General features: G+C 41.2%; 1 long non-coding RNA gene across 1 annotated transcript in view; it reads right to left on the bottom strand.

Moving 5' to 3' along the window:
* Positions 1-14,629, bottom strand: part of LOC118493692 — a 16,576-nt gene extending 1,947 nt beyond the window's left edge. Inside the window, exon 1 of the long non-coding RNA XR_004895646.1 lies at positions 14,496-14,629. This is a non-coding gene — a long non-coding RNA (uncharacterized LOC118493692). The remainder of the gene's footprint in view (positions 1-14,495) is intronic.
* Between the last annotated feature and the right edge of the window lie 466 nt (positions 14,630-15,095).

Genomic DNA, 15,095 nt, shown 5'->3' on the forward strand with positions numbered 1-15,095 from the left:
CACACATCTTTTATTTTACATGTGTCACAGGCTGCTGGCCTAAAATGGTTATGTGCTGTATATAATGTCAGTTCATAATGGTTAATTCTTACAGCCTATTCCACAGTTAAACCAGATTCTTAAATGAAGTATAAAATTAACAGTTTTTTCCCCCCAAAAAAACAAAAAACAAGCATTATAGTGAGCTTGATTTTAGGAACAATTCCAAATCACCGTATTAATGGATGTTGTACTTGCTTTAGTAAAATTACTTCTTGTTTAATGGATATTTGATGCATTGTGGCATTTGTTTTAAACAAAATCATTGTATCTCTGGCCTCTGAAGGTTTTTCTTCCTTCGTCCAACATCTACTATAAAAAGGTCTAATATAAAGAAATTGTCCTCATCAGTGCTACTAAAGTGCTGCAGTATTTCATATATGGAGGACTGACAATCTAAGACGTGTCTCAGTAGCCATTTAACAATGAATAAAATCCAGACGCGTATTTTGACGTATTTTGATGTCCTGCATTTATGCCCATCAAATAAGAGGAAAATAAGTGGCCTCACATGCTGTTTTTTTGTAAAACTCGATATGTGTCCAGTGCAGGGAAGCTTTGTCTTGATGCTTATCTGAGGGGACTTTCAGAAATAGGTGTCCTTTTCTTTTAGAATAAACAAAATTGGCCGCACTGTATACATTACCTGCTTAATTTTCATAATGTGTGAACACAGAAAACTGGCAATCCATGGATTTAGTATTTCATCTCCATAAAGCTAGGGGACCTAAGAGACAGCTTACAAAAAATATGGTCAAAATGAATGCAGAAGAGATATTCTGACTATGAGTCAGGACTATGAGTCAATGGATGCTACACTTGGCTCTTTATGTCCACAACTTTTTTTTTCATTAATCCCTCCTTCTAGGTTAATCAACCCACGCTTGGTAAATGATTGCTATCTCACTTTAGATTGAAGCTAACAATCTTTGTAATGCAGGTTTCTGTTTAAGGAAAGTTCAATATTTGGGGTTTTTGTGTTAAGTATACAGCTTGAGCCAGTAGGCAGTTAGCCTAGCTTAGCATAAAGACTGGAAACAAGGTGAAACTTCTAGCCAGGTTAATTTTCTACAACCAACTCTCAAGCTCACTATGAAACATAAACATTTAAGTGGGACTGGTGCTGCTATAGCTTCTGTATATCTTGACGAACAACAATTTATCCATCCATGCAGCACTAAAATCAGTGGGGCTCCAATTTAATGTCTTCCTAAAATCGCGCCAATTGGACAAGCTGCAGTCTAAACTTCCTGAACCTGATACAGCCTGATATCCAGCAAGCTCAATCTATAAACTTCAATTGACTAAAACGACAATTTGGTCCCAAATCAACCATTCTTCCCCAGTGAATATACTTGGCTTGGACCCCCCTCAGTGCTGGGTGTCCACAATAGAAGTTGGCGTAATGGGGGGGGGGGCAATGAGCTAGGGATGGAGGTGATTGTACTAGCCTGGCACAATAGCTAATCCACGGGCTAAACACTCAAAGCCCGGATCCACGGGCTCTGATCCTGGCTGCGTGAACAGTAGTCACGACTTGGGGGGATGCTGGATAAACAAGGCTCCCTCTACCATTCACAGCCACATGCATGTGTTCATTCACAGGCAAAATGAGGAATGATACTATTTACAGAGTCTGGTCTCTCTCTGTACCTGCATTAACTTTATCTTACTGCATGCAGATGTTTTTGTTTTCATAACCAACAGAGCCCTGATTGTTCATTCAGATGGTGAGAAACATATTTTGTATTTTCTTTTTCAAGGATAAAATCTTTGGGGTGGTTGTCTGAATTATGACTTGGAGCCTACAATGAGGTATTGACCTCCATGCCAGTATGTCCCCATATGGCATGAAAAATGTTTTATGATTCTCTGCCCAAGGTCAGAACCAATACTATGTTACTATTTTATTTCAAAGATCCCTTCGGTTAAAAAAGAGGTAATTAGCTGAAGTTTTGTTCTTTAAAAAAAATAATGATGTATGTTGAAAACTACTTTTAAAGCTACAGCAAATTTTCTTTGTTAACTTCAATCTAAAGTGAGATAGCAATCATGACGAGCTGCATCATCTCTCCTCAATAGAGAGTACGTAGTTTTAGCCAATGTCCAAATTATCTTCTGAGGTATGGTTTGGATGCATTTTCAGATCCAGAAGTTCATCAATTAAGTACAAACAAGTCCCAAAACAAATGCCCTTTCCAAATAGGATCGAGAACCGGTCCATCCACCATTGAATCAAAATAAAATCTTCCTCTTATCTGTGAAATAAGCATGTGACCCATTTCAACTCCACAAACAATCAGAATCGAAAACCGATAAGAACTGGATTTGAAAGAAGAATTGGAATTAGAATCAGAATTGTTAAAAACAAAACGATGCCCAACCCTACTTCTAAAAAGGTTAGACCGACTGCCATCCCATCTTTTGCCTCTGGTTGCAAAATGGTTTCTTACGTAAATAAGGTTGTGTTCCGATAATGTGGGTCATTTTGGATCTGGTTCCAGCAGCAGATTATAGTAGCTGTAGTAATTTACCAAGAGGCCGAAATTAAACTTTTGATTGGGGCTCGGTCAATGTGCTCTCCAGTAATAAAATTAAAGAGCTGTTTGGAGAGTAAAATGATCTACCTAATCACATAACTTTCAGCTGTTGGAATTTCCCAGTTTAACTGTTATGCACATTTTTATTATATCTAAATTTAAGATGATCAGTTTAGTAGTTGTGAAGCACTTGGCGTTTTAAAAAGTCAGAGACATATTTAACTTTAAAGTTCCATGTGATGCAGCTCATTATCTTTGGAAGTTGTTAACCCTATTTTGGCTACTTCTTTAAACTGTGGTATTTCTTCCTTTTCTACTGAAAAAAGAAGCTGATTAAAGATCACAGCTTTTCAGTAATTAGAACTTTACTAACTCCAAAATGTAGAAATTTGAGCCTATGTTATGCTATCAATCTTTCTTATGCTAACAACCCCCCTCTTCAAATGTAATTAGAATCCCTTCTTTGAAGAGGTCACCTACTTTACTTATTCCTTTCTTTGCCCATATCTGGAATCCTGCATCTAGCTTTCCTGGTTTAACCCTTGTGTTGACTGTAGACTGTACTTGTGAGACGTAGAAATAAGCGCTGAAAATGTGTAGAAGAAAAATGTAACAATTTAAAACGTTGGAAAAAGCAAAAACAAAAAGGTTTTTTTCAAGGTTGACAGGAAGACAACACAAGGGTTAAATGAAACATTGCTCCACCCTTGGCTGAATTGTGACAGAGAATCTAATATGTTAGTTCAATTCAATTACATTTTATTTATAGTATCAAATCATAACAAGAGTTATCTCAAGACAGTTTACAGATAGAGTAGGTCTAGACCACACTTTATAATTTACAAAGACCCAACAATTCCAGTAATTCCCCCAAGAGCAAGCAGCTTAGTGTGACAGTGGTGAGGAAAAACTCCCTTTTAGGAAGAAACCTCAGCAGACCCAGGCTCTTGGTAGGTGGTGTCTGAAGGTGCCAGTTGGGGATGTGATGAACAGTGGCAATAATAGTCACAATAAAGATAATGGAACAGTGACTGGAAATAGTAGTTGTAATAGTTCATGGCATAGCAGGGCACTGCAGGGCGTTACAGGACGTAGCAGGGCACAGCAGAGCATAGCAGGACGTAGCAGGGCACAGCAGAGCGTAGCAGGGTGTAACAGGGCGTGCAGCAGGACCACAGCGACAGCTGGTGTTAGGTTAGTTGGGTGTTTATTTTGATGCCTAAATATGTCATATTAGATGAGAGCTTGAAAGTAAATAAGTATTGGTTTATATATTGTCTTTCCCTTAAGCAGCATCAGTGATGATTTTGAAGCATTTACTTTATTTCCGGAAATACTACCACTAAACAGGCCGATTAGATCTAACAGTGCTGGTTTGGATGTGTTTAATTGTGTTTAGAATAAAATTACATCGTCAGCACAAAGAGCTATTCTATGACTGCTATCAATCACTTTGTAGGTGTTGTGTTTTTCAAATGACCTCTTGGATCATATCTCACCATCTCTCACTCCGATGGCCGCCTGAAGACGTTAAAGAGCCTCTGTTGTATGAAAGGTAGGACCCCGGCTGGCTCCATGAAGCCCCTCAGTCACCCAGCAGCCCCCCCCCCCCCACACTCTCATGAAGCCCTCTCAGGTTGTTTGCTCAGGCTGTCGCTCTGAAGACAGCCCACTCAGTTTGGATGTTCTTTTCCCAGGCGAGAGCTGCCGGCTACATGTTTGCTTTCCCTCCACTATCAAAGGCCACATTCACCTCAGGCCCCACGGAGAAAAGGGAGCACGCTATATGAAAGTATGCAGGCCATGGTGGCCAGCGCTACTTTGAAACTAAGTGCCCGTTTGGTATGTGCAAGCAGGCGAGGGTTGTCTTGACGCTTTTTATTTATTTACTTTTTTGTGTGAAGAGAGCTTGCATTCCTCACAAATTAAGATGTGGTTCAGTTTGTGTCATGAATGGTAAGTCTTCTCTCTATTAGGTCTGCATGATATGAGGAAAATATCTAATTGCGATTATTTTGACTGATATTGCGTTTGCTACATGATTCAGGATATTGAAGGGAATGATCATTTTTGTATCGTTCTCATTTACATTGAAAAACAATAATAAAAAAAAAAGAATTAAATGATTACAGTGTGAGGATCTGTACCAAACTAAGATTTTTTTCTTCAGCCTAGTCAGCTAGCTAGTCAGTGTAGTCTCTTTGGTATGATAGGATTTGTAGGCCGCGACGTCTCTGCAGCACCACAATACTTCATTCAGAATGGTTTGACACATATTTTGCCTTTAACAAATAGTGTGCCTCCCTCTGCGATTTGGATATTGCACTAATCCATATTGTGATTTCGATAAAATTGGGATTAAAGTTAAAATAATAAAAAAAAAAAATTACTTTTTACTTGTTAAAATATTCACATGAAAAGCTATGATCTCTGAAGTTCGCCTGTTTTGTTTATCAGCCGGCAACTTGAAAAGAATGTGCTCAAGTCCTGTATTTATCCTTATCCTCTGAGTCATTGTCTACCATTAAGGTGAAAAGTGGCATAAAAGGTTAGAAAATCTGCAGTGATGAACGTGGTTTCGTGGTCTTTCCCTTTCTCTCACGTCACTCTCTCTGTCTGGAACATGTGCAGCAGAGCAGGCAGCATGGGACTCTTCTGTGGTGATTAATTAGCCAAATGCATTAACACCTCGCAAACCCAGCAAGTGTAATTAGTGCAGCGAATTAGCAAAAGTCGGTCAGATTATCTTGTCATAGCTTGTTATGAAAGTTAGACGTTAGAGCAAGCTATTACTCAACCTTGGAATAAATCTCCACCCACTTGTAGTACAACCAGACTGATGAAATGCACTTGGACTGAACCCCAGGTTCATTCAGTACATCTAATGTGTTTCGTTTCTGGCAAAACGACGTCAATACCTAAAGAAACGAGAGCAGTTTGTGCACATACTTAATGTGTATTTGCATGTGCGCTGACAACATTTATTCAAACTTTATGTTGAAGAGAATCGAAAGGTGTTTGTGTATGATTGTAAGTGTATCGTGGTGTGATGCAGGTTTCCCTGCTAAAGAATCAAAGAGGCAGAGTCACTCCTCAAAGCTGCTTTTTTAGAAAAGAACTGAATAGTCATATTTTAGGGCGTTTTCACACCTATAGTTTGTTTGATGTTTGAAGCGTACCGCAATGCATCATTACAAACCACGCAAGAACGTTCACTCCTCTTATTGGTCGGATGTGTCTGGGGGCGGGAGCAAGAAGGTAAATACAGGAAGAAGGTCCTGTGTTCTGGACTAGTGCACATTTCTTCCATCTACATGGTCAAACCAGCTTGTTTTTTTGAAAATAATCAGACACTGACTACGTTTACATGCACATAATATTCATTTATTCTGAAAAGACGATATTCCGACTAAGCTGTTTACGTGGCTAATGAAAGTGAATATTCCACTAATATTACCGTTTACATGTAGCCGTGCAAAATACGATTTCTTCAAAATTTACCAGCGGTGGAGGACTTGTTGGACCTTCTTGATAAGGTCCGCGTAGCGATGTTTGCGCATATCCAAAAACCTGTTGATATCCAAGTCTTTGATAATGTTTAAAAGTAGCTGTGTTTCTCCTTCTTATCGGGTCCACAGCCCTGCAAACTGTCGGCTGGTTGGTTTTTGTGCAGCAACCATAGCAACGCACAGAGCTGACCATAAGCCGTAAACAGGCAAGAGGCTGTGAACTGGGTGTAAAACCCTGATGGAGACGCATATTCTGATTGTGCTGTATACATGTCCACAGAATGTCTCTAAAACCCGAATAATACCGGACTATCCCACGTCTTAATTGGAAAATGCTATATTCGGAAAAAGGCCTTATTCGGAATATCCAACCGGCATATGCTTTTATATTGGTGTGCATGTAAACGTACTGACTGTTTCGCTCACAGAGACTTGGCTCTGCTCTGCCGGCGTCTGTCTCCAACCTTAGCGGCGACTGGTTTGACCACGTAAATGCGAGTGATGACGAGCAGTCTATTTCTGTGAGAGAAACATTGTATTGTGGTTGTGGTTTTCAGTTGTAATTTTTTATGTGGTTATTTGATCATGGTTATGTTTTACCCGTGTTCGTTCTGTGTTTTGTTTTCCTAGTTCCATCCTTGTGTGTGTTTTCATGCTTCAGTTTCCTGTTTTACTGTGTAGTGTCTGTTTCTCCTGTGTCATGTCTTGTTTAACTTCCTGCCTTGTGTTTTCCAGCCTTTGTGATTGTCTGCACGCCCTGATGTGCCTCACCTGTCCCTCGTTAACTCGTGTGCTTCTCTCTCTGTGCCTCCTAAGAAAAACTCAACCTTAATATTACTATTATAATGTGCAAAAGACTGACACAGAATCTAAGGCATCAGCTGCTTCAATACAAAAACTCTGGCAGACAACAAAAGAGAATACTGTTTCGCAAAGTTCATCAGCAACAGCAAGAAAGCAAAAATGGAATGACGGAGCAAGACATTTCTCTTAATTTGAAGTCAATAATGAAGCCAGCTTGATCATTTTTTTCCTTCAACAAAACGCTTACTCCTTAAAAAGATGCTGGCACTCGAAACCCTGTGTCAGTCTAACTGTATCTACTAGAATAGTTTATCTGTAATCATGATTATTTTTCTCTTTTGTGAACATGAGATAATAAAGTTGTCCCACTGTAACCGGTGCAATTAAACTAACAGCACACTGTGTGCACGTGCCTGCTCAGTCCCCTGAAGAGGTGTTATTAGGGAAAGTAAGTGAAAGCAGCTGTTCAGATTGACAATGAGTGTGTTTGGGCTTTTTGTGAATATTTGATTCTTTTATCACTCAGGTTTGAAAAAAATGGTACAACAGCCTTAAAACAGAAATGGTTTTAAAAATGTATATATTGTGTGAAGGAAAAACAACAGTGATTGTCTGTTGACAAGTCTGTGGAGTTAAGTGCCTTTCTCAGTGATTCATGGACAAACTCTATAAAGGGTAACTCTCAAGGGGTAAACATTGAGTATGTCTACATGCACACTAATGGTGCGTCCCATTTGAACAGGGAAGTCGGAATTTACAAATTCCCCTGAAGTCGGATTTCCGACTCGGAAAGAGTAGAATCTTTACCAACCCCTGACCAAATCTGACCTTAAAAATCCAACATGGCTTCTCTGTGCATTACAGTTTTTCTCAATCAATTTGGCACATTTACTGAATCAAACTAACAATTGTCAAAACAATCCTCACACCACGCGGTACATTCAGCACATGACTTGATGTGACCTGCAAAAGGTAATCAAAAGAATTAGCTCATGTTTCAAATGTAAATAAATCCAACAATGAATACATCCTTGTCATCAAAACAAAAGGTTCCTTTATCATTGCTTAGACCAAGACAGTCAAAATGCAAAGACATCTTGTCAAATGACAGTGTACTCTGAAAGGGTGATAGTTACCCACTCTGTAATATTGGCCAGTTGCTAACATTGTATATTTAGGCAGCTGAATAGTATTGATGTCAGCCATGGCACACACCAGACTTGCTCAATGTATGTACACACCTGCCAACCGCAAATACACAAAGAAATCTTGTACAGAAAAAAAGATACAGCAAAATTAACAGAACATATGCTGCAAATGTACCATCCAATCTCCTTTCTGTTTGGCCACAACATTTTATCGACATCACACATGATATCCTCCCTTGCAATGCAAAGAGGGGAACACTTTTGGCATGACGCAGCCCCCCCTACAACAATCTGTTGTGATGTCATCACCTGTTACGTTTGGTTGCGCTAAATTATGAGGAAATTGAGTTGTTCCCCATCTAGCCTAAGTCTATCCATCTGACAACTTTTACAACAATACCACATACAGGTATGTTATGTATCTAACATATATGTGACAGGTTATTGTGATTGTTGGTTGCTCTATTTTGCATGTAAGGACAATGAACATGTACAGTATCTCCCAAAAGTGAGTACACCCCTCACATTTTAGTAAATATTTCATTATATCTTTTAATGGGACAACACTGAAGAAATTACACTTTGCTACAATGTAAAGTATTAAGTGTACAGCTTGTATAACAGTGTTATATATAAAATCACCCGGTATAGTGTTTGTGGTGAGAATGAAAGCTGTGGATTCAGTGGGCACCTTTTCCCTGACCAGACAACTGTGAGGGGAATAAAAAAAAACCTCCAGAACAAGCTGTGTGACTTCCCCACTTTGCCTCCCAGGTATCGCTGCCTCTCCCCCAGCAATGGCTGATTTCAAGGCAGGTTTTTCAAAACAAATAACTTCCTCCAGGCCACCACTCGCTCCGTGTTAAGAGACATTGTGGCTGTGCAGCTATTTCTGCCGGTCCTCAGAATGGTGTGCACAAACAGAATGGCTATGGACAATGGGCAGCATGCAGTGAAGTGCAGGCTATAATGAGGCAGATGTCTGGCTATTGGGAGCCCACAGCAGGCGGGGGGGGGGGGACACACATCCCTGCTTTTGTTGGTGGGGTTCACTCTCTCTCTCTTTCTCTCTCTGTCTCTCCATCTCTTCTCACTCCTTTGCCTCTCATGGCCTCTTGCTCATTCTTGTCTCTTACAAACATGTGAACGTGCACACATGAAAACACACACACACACACACACACACACACACACACACGCACACACACACACACACGCACACACACACACACTTCCCCCACCTCCATTGGTTTTAATTATCCCACTCCAAATCCGCCGCTCCATTAGTAGCTGTATAATGGTCCCCCCCCTTGTACATCCCCTCCACTCCCCCCTACCTCCCCAGCTCCTCTCCATTCAAGGCAGGGAGAGAAGCTGCCCTTTTGAGCCCCTGTCAGCCTTGCTGGCCGAGGTCTTCAGGTTCTCACATTCCGTCTCGGCCAATCAGAGGCCCGCACGGAGCCAGGGCCCAATTATATGACAATGTCCTGCCAGAGGAAAGGAGGGCGAGAAAAAAAAAAAACAGAAAGCCAATCGCTGTGATTAATTTATTCAGATTCCCTCCGGGGACCGACTCTTCTGGAACGCATCCCGTTTTTATGTACCCAACACATACCCAACACCTCTCCCCCCCCTCCACCCTCCTCCCTCCTCTTCATTCTTTTATTGCATTTTGTGAAGAGTGATAGAAGAATGCCGAGTATTTCTTTTTCAGGCACTTTTAATATGTGCCCCCCCTCTCTTCACTTGCCCATTTTATCCTTCCCCCCCTCCTCCTCCTCCTCCTCCTCCTCTCAAGGTAATTACAGAGAAGTCTCAATAGATGGGAAATTCATGTCTTTGAGCCCCAGCCATATGATGTATGAGAGAGAGGCTGATACTGAATTAAAGGAAGGAGACAGAGAATAGGGGGACGGCAGGAACTTGAACCCGCAAGTGTTATTGTGCTCAAGGCGAAGGGGCCAAAACATAGTGTCCATGGTAAATAAAACGGAGAGCTTCTTCAGGCCCCTCGACAAACCCCTTCCTCCCTCCCTCCATTCCTTCCCCTCCCCTCCTCCCACCGCCCCTTGTGACCTGTTGCTTTCTTCCAGCCACCATTGTCCCCAAAGTTTGAAGTGGGTGACATCACCGCTTCCTCTTGTAAACAGGTGTGATGGGACAGAGAAAAAGTCTGTGCGCCTCGGGGGCTCTCGTCTCTTTTCAGTGCGTGGGTTCCATTTCACCTCATGTCTCCCTTGCCGCTGCTAGGGGCCCACCCTTACCCCGAACCCCCACCTTCCACTATATCTACTGTAAGCACCAACACAAGGGAGGAAACCAAAGAAAATCTGAGAGGTTCAGAAGCTGACAGATCCACCATGTTCTCTGACAAAATGATTGCTGGCATAAAGACAAGGAACACTATTAGAGAGTCCAGTTATGTCGTGGTGCGCTACATTTCAGTGCATATACAGTATAATCATCTGTCTTCGGTGTAAGAGCAGTGGCATTTTTCTTTTTTTTTTTTTTTTTGTGAAATGGATGTTTTAGAATTTAACCTTCCAAGATGAGGGCAACTTTCGCAGAAAGTGCCAGCTGTGTCTGCTTTCTCCTGCGAGACTTAAGAGTTCAGTCATTACATTTATTTTTAACATTACATTCATTTAGCTGACACTTTAATCCAAAGCGACTTACAAAGAATGCGCTCAACCACAAGTAAACCACCCAAAAATTGCAAGAATCACGCGAGTACATATCAAATGAGCAAAACCGTTTCAAGTTTCAACTCAATTCTTTTTATTGCAAGCAAGTCTGCAAGGCGTTTATACCCGATGCTAATAAGTCTTAAATATGAATAGCTCCGTGGTTAGCACACAGGATGTTGTCAAAAATGAAAAGTCGTTGGTGATCGATGATGAGGTAAAGCACAGTGAAGCAACCCGACCCCTGGCTCGCCGAGGTGATGATTGAAGATGGTTTCCTATAATATTTTCTATAGTGTCTTTTAGTTATTTGTCTGTAGGCCTATTGATCTGTTGTGGCAGGGAGGTTTGACTGGATTCAGACAGCCTCTCTAGCATCAGCAAAATACATTTCCAATCTAGCGTTCAACCAACAGCAGCACTTCAAAAGTGTGGTTTGGTCATGAGTGACAACTTTGTGCTGTCAGTATAGTTGTCTTGATTTAAGATCTGATGTACTATGTTGCAAGGGCATCATGAGCATTTTTTGCACAACAATGTACAGTAGGTCTAATTGTAAATTGTAAAAATCAAGTTGTAAATGTTATTCTACACTTGTATATACATGTACATACTTTTCATTCCTTTAAGTATTTTTTCGTTTTGTCGCTCTGGCATTTTATCTTTTCCTATCTTATTTTATCTTGTTTGTATCCTATTTATTATTTTATGTGAATCTTGCATAAGGATCATTGTGAAACAGGTGCAGCAGCCTCTGACAACATTTTAATGAAAAAATGTAATCAATCCATCTCTGAATTCCTTCTAACAATATTCTTGAAATAGATGAATGAATTGAAACAGAATTTAGAAAAAGAAAATAGATGGAAGGATCATTATTCCGTTTTTTATTATAAGTCAGAACTCTGGGTTCCCCTGGCTTCCTATGAAGAAAAATAAACCGGCACTGGGAAGTTGGACTTTCCAAATGGATCGTCAAAGAAGATGCACGCACACACACACACACACACACACACACACAGGCAATGATGCAAATTTAAATGAAACAAATATTACTTTTAAAGACTGCACTTTACAAAACAGCATGTGGTGCTTTTAAAAAAATCAATATGCTTTTATATTCTTGTAAGTTGGTTAAACCTGTGCAATTAAAAATTATTGGTGTCCTTAAGCCAGTACTCACTTCACTGCAGGTGTCCACGGAGGCTTGAATGCACCAAGCTTGGTAAGACATATTCCCCAGTTTTATCTTGTGCATTAGACTAACAGTAGAAACACACCTTAATGGAAAGTGTAAATGCATACAGAACAAGTCCAACATGGCTGCCCCGTGCATCAACAGCTGTGAAAGCTGTAGTAACATACAGTTATCAGCACTTCTGTCTAATTTGTGTCTCACTAAATCAGTTGCACACAGAGTCCTGTCCAACTTCTATCTGTGGACATGTTGTTATGCTGTTTGTATGCACAAAAAACAGCGTAATGCGTTGTTATCAACTGGTATTGCTAACAATGGCTAACCTGGCTAGAGCTAACCCCACAATGAAAATCTGACTTGTAAATGGAATACATTCAACTCGGGTCCGAGTTCCGAGGTAAATGGAGCGCACTATAAATACAATCTGTACAGCGTGACTACAGTTTTTTAACTCCGCCTCCTCTTGCGGAGGCCTAGAAACCATCCTACCTGTGTCAACAACCAATTAACCAATCGGCTGCAGTTTACTGCTTGAATCCACTGCTTCTGCTGTTTAGGCTCACAATGATACACATGGGTGCAGGAGCTACAGCTTACCGTGTTTCATGGGAATAATAAGCTGCAATTTACATGTATTTACAATAAATATATGACAGAAGCCAGGTGTGATTGCTTACCATGCCGACATTTTCCATCCATCTAGGTCACAGTTCATTTATTTTAACTTTGCCCTCCGTGCTACCTGCCTATCACTGCCAACTTTCCCATACTGCATGTCGTGAAATATCCACCACTTTTCCTAGAAAATGATCAGGAGCCAGCAGCTTCACCCAGCATGCCATGTTCTATCCTTATACCTTGAGTGACCCCCTCTGCAGACCACAGAGCTGTTCATTCACCAGAGAACATAAGGATTCCGGATCCAACAGAACATCTACAATGAACATGTTCTGTGTCTTTAAAACACGGGTTGTTGGTTTGGTGTGCTTACTGGGAGTTTGATGTCTGGCCCACATCGTACACTCTCTGCGTCTCGTCTGTGATTCCTGTCGCTCTCTCCACTCTGTTATCCAACGAAGCAGAAATACCATTAAAAGCTGGATGCTGAAAGCTTATGTCAAGTTTTTTCTTCCTTTGACATTGCGTCGCATCTCACACACACACACACACACACACACACACACACACACACACACGTAGGAGCCTGCCACCCATCTCCTGGAAGTCCCAGCACCCACCCATATTAACCTCTATTAATCTGCATGCCTGTAACCATGTCCTGATGATTTATGCATCCGGATGGGCACCGTGCTCTCAAGCCAAACTCTGCACTCACAACAATCCACAAGGGATGATAATTAGCAAGGCACTTTCACAGTCGATATAGCTGCCTCATTAGGCGTGTAAAGTAACATTGCGTGGGCTTTTACCCACTCACAGCGCTGACACAGTGACGTCATTTGTTTTTGATCTTAGAGCGCCACGACGCTAACGCTGCAGCTGATCTCCATTCTTGATGAGGAGGGATGATAGTTGATGATGGTTCCTTCTGATTTTGGGCTAGTGAACTGTTGCACTCACTGCAAATCACTGTGGCTTAAAAGCACCAGCTAGCTGTTTAAGATGCATAAGCGCACAAGTGTTGACTTGAGAATTTACTGTAACACTCCCATCGCATTTCCACAGCATCTGTTGCATGATTCATCATGATGGAAGCGAGCTGAACTCCTATCAAAGGAGAGCGTTGGTGGAGCCTCTCTCTCTCTTTCCCACCTCTGCTTCAGCTGCAGAGATGGACCATCACGCTGTAGCTCCTCACAAGCAATTGCCTATTCATTTAAGACTGAATTCAACATCAGCACGCCGGTGTTTAACCACTCTTTTACTGTCTTACTGCCTATAGATTGAACAGTTGGTCATTAATAACAGGTTGATTAATCACAGACGACACTCCGCCTAACAATAGGGATTAAATCAGATATGTACAGTATTTCCACATAAGCAGTATGCGGCCACCGTGTCGGGTCGTTGATCCACTTATAAGGGGGAAGACTGAGGGGACGTGGCGGCGATCAACCTTAATTTATTAAGGAATCGTTCACAAACTAAACATTAGACATGTGTATAAAACAAACATTTGTTTAACAAGAAATAAATCCATACACATCTGTCAAATTTACGATCCAAACACACCTCTATCCCCCAAAAGGGGGCGCTGCCTTGACGTTAAGCGAAGTACCAATATGTGCCCACCTAACGCATTGTGTGGTTTTGCGAAGAAGACATTGACATTGGCGTTTTAGTGGTACATTTATCCATCTTATCCCCGTTGAATCAAGGGTAATGTTAAATAAAACATTACCCTTGATTCAACGGGGTCAGCCCTATGTTCACACAGCCCAATGGTCCCACAGCCCAATGGTCCCACAGCCCAATGGTCCCACAGCCCTATGGTCCCACATTTCTAAGAATTTTTTTTTCACTGAAAATTAGGCCCTATGTTTCCACATTTCTAAGATTTTTCTTAAAGTTAGGGTTAGCGTTATGTTTGCAATAAACAAAGAGATGGGCACACCAGATTTAGCTAAAAGCTACATTCCATCTGTAGTCCATTGCTACTGGATAATAGGTTGGGTGTAATTGGCTACCAAATTGGGAGAAAGGGGGATACAATCTGATACAAATTTATGAAAAAGGAAATGTGGGATCATAGGGCCTAATTTTGGAAAAAAAAATCTTAGAAATGTGGGAACATAGGGCTGTGGGAACATAGGCACACTCCCAATTCATCCACAGAGCATTGTGTCACAGTCTTTGCTGTGGCTCTATGTTTTGTTGTTTGTCTCTTCCCTTTTTTCTGTTGTCTGTGTTGTGGGTGTGTGTTGGGCATGGCGGAGATCCAAGTGATTGGACTCAGCTGCATGACTGAACTCAGCTGCACGCAATCTCCTATTACCTGTGGCATAAAGACACCAGCCTTCCAGAGACTCGACGCCAGGTTATTGATTACCTGTATGGGTATTGTACCTCAGGCCAACAAACCTCAGTGTGTACTATTCTCCAGTTGCAGCTACTCATTGCTAGTCTTTGGTCTAAACTGTTTTTTTTGGTCTAAAAAAAGTTTTTTTCTTCTCCAAAGATCGCCGTGTCAGTCTGGATCTGTTCATTCCCAC

This window comes from Sander lucioperca, chromosome 18 (assembly GCF_008315115.2).
Source record: "Sander lucioperca isolate FBNREF2018 chromosome 18, SLUC_FBN_1.2, whole genome shotgun sequence".
Lineage (NCBI taxonomy): Eukaryota > Metazoa > Chordata > Actinopteri > Perciformes > Percidae > Sander > Sander lucioperca.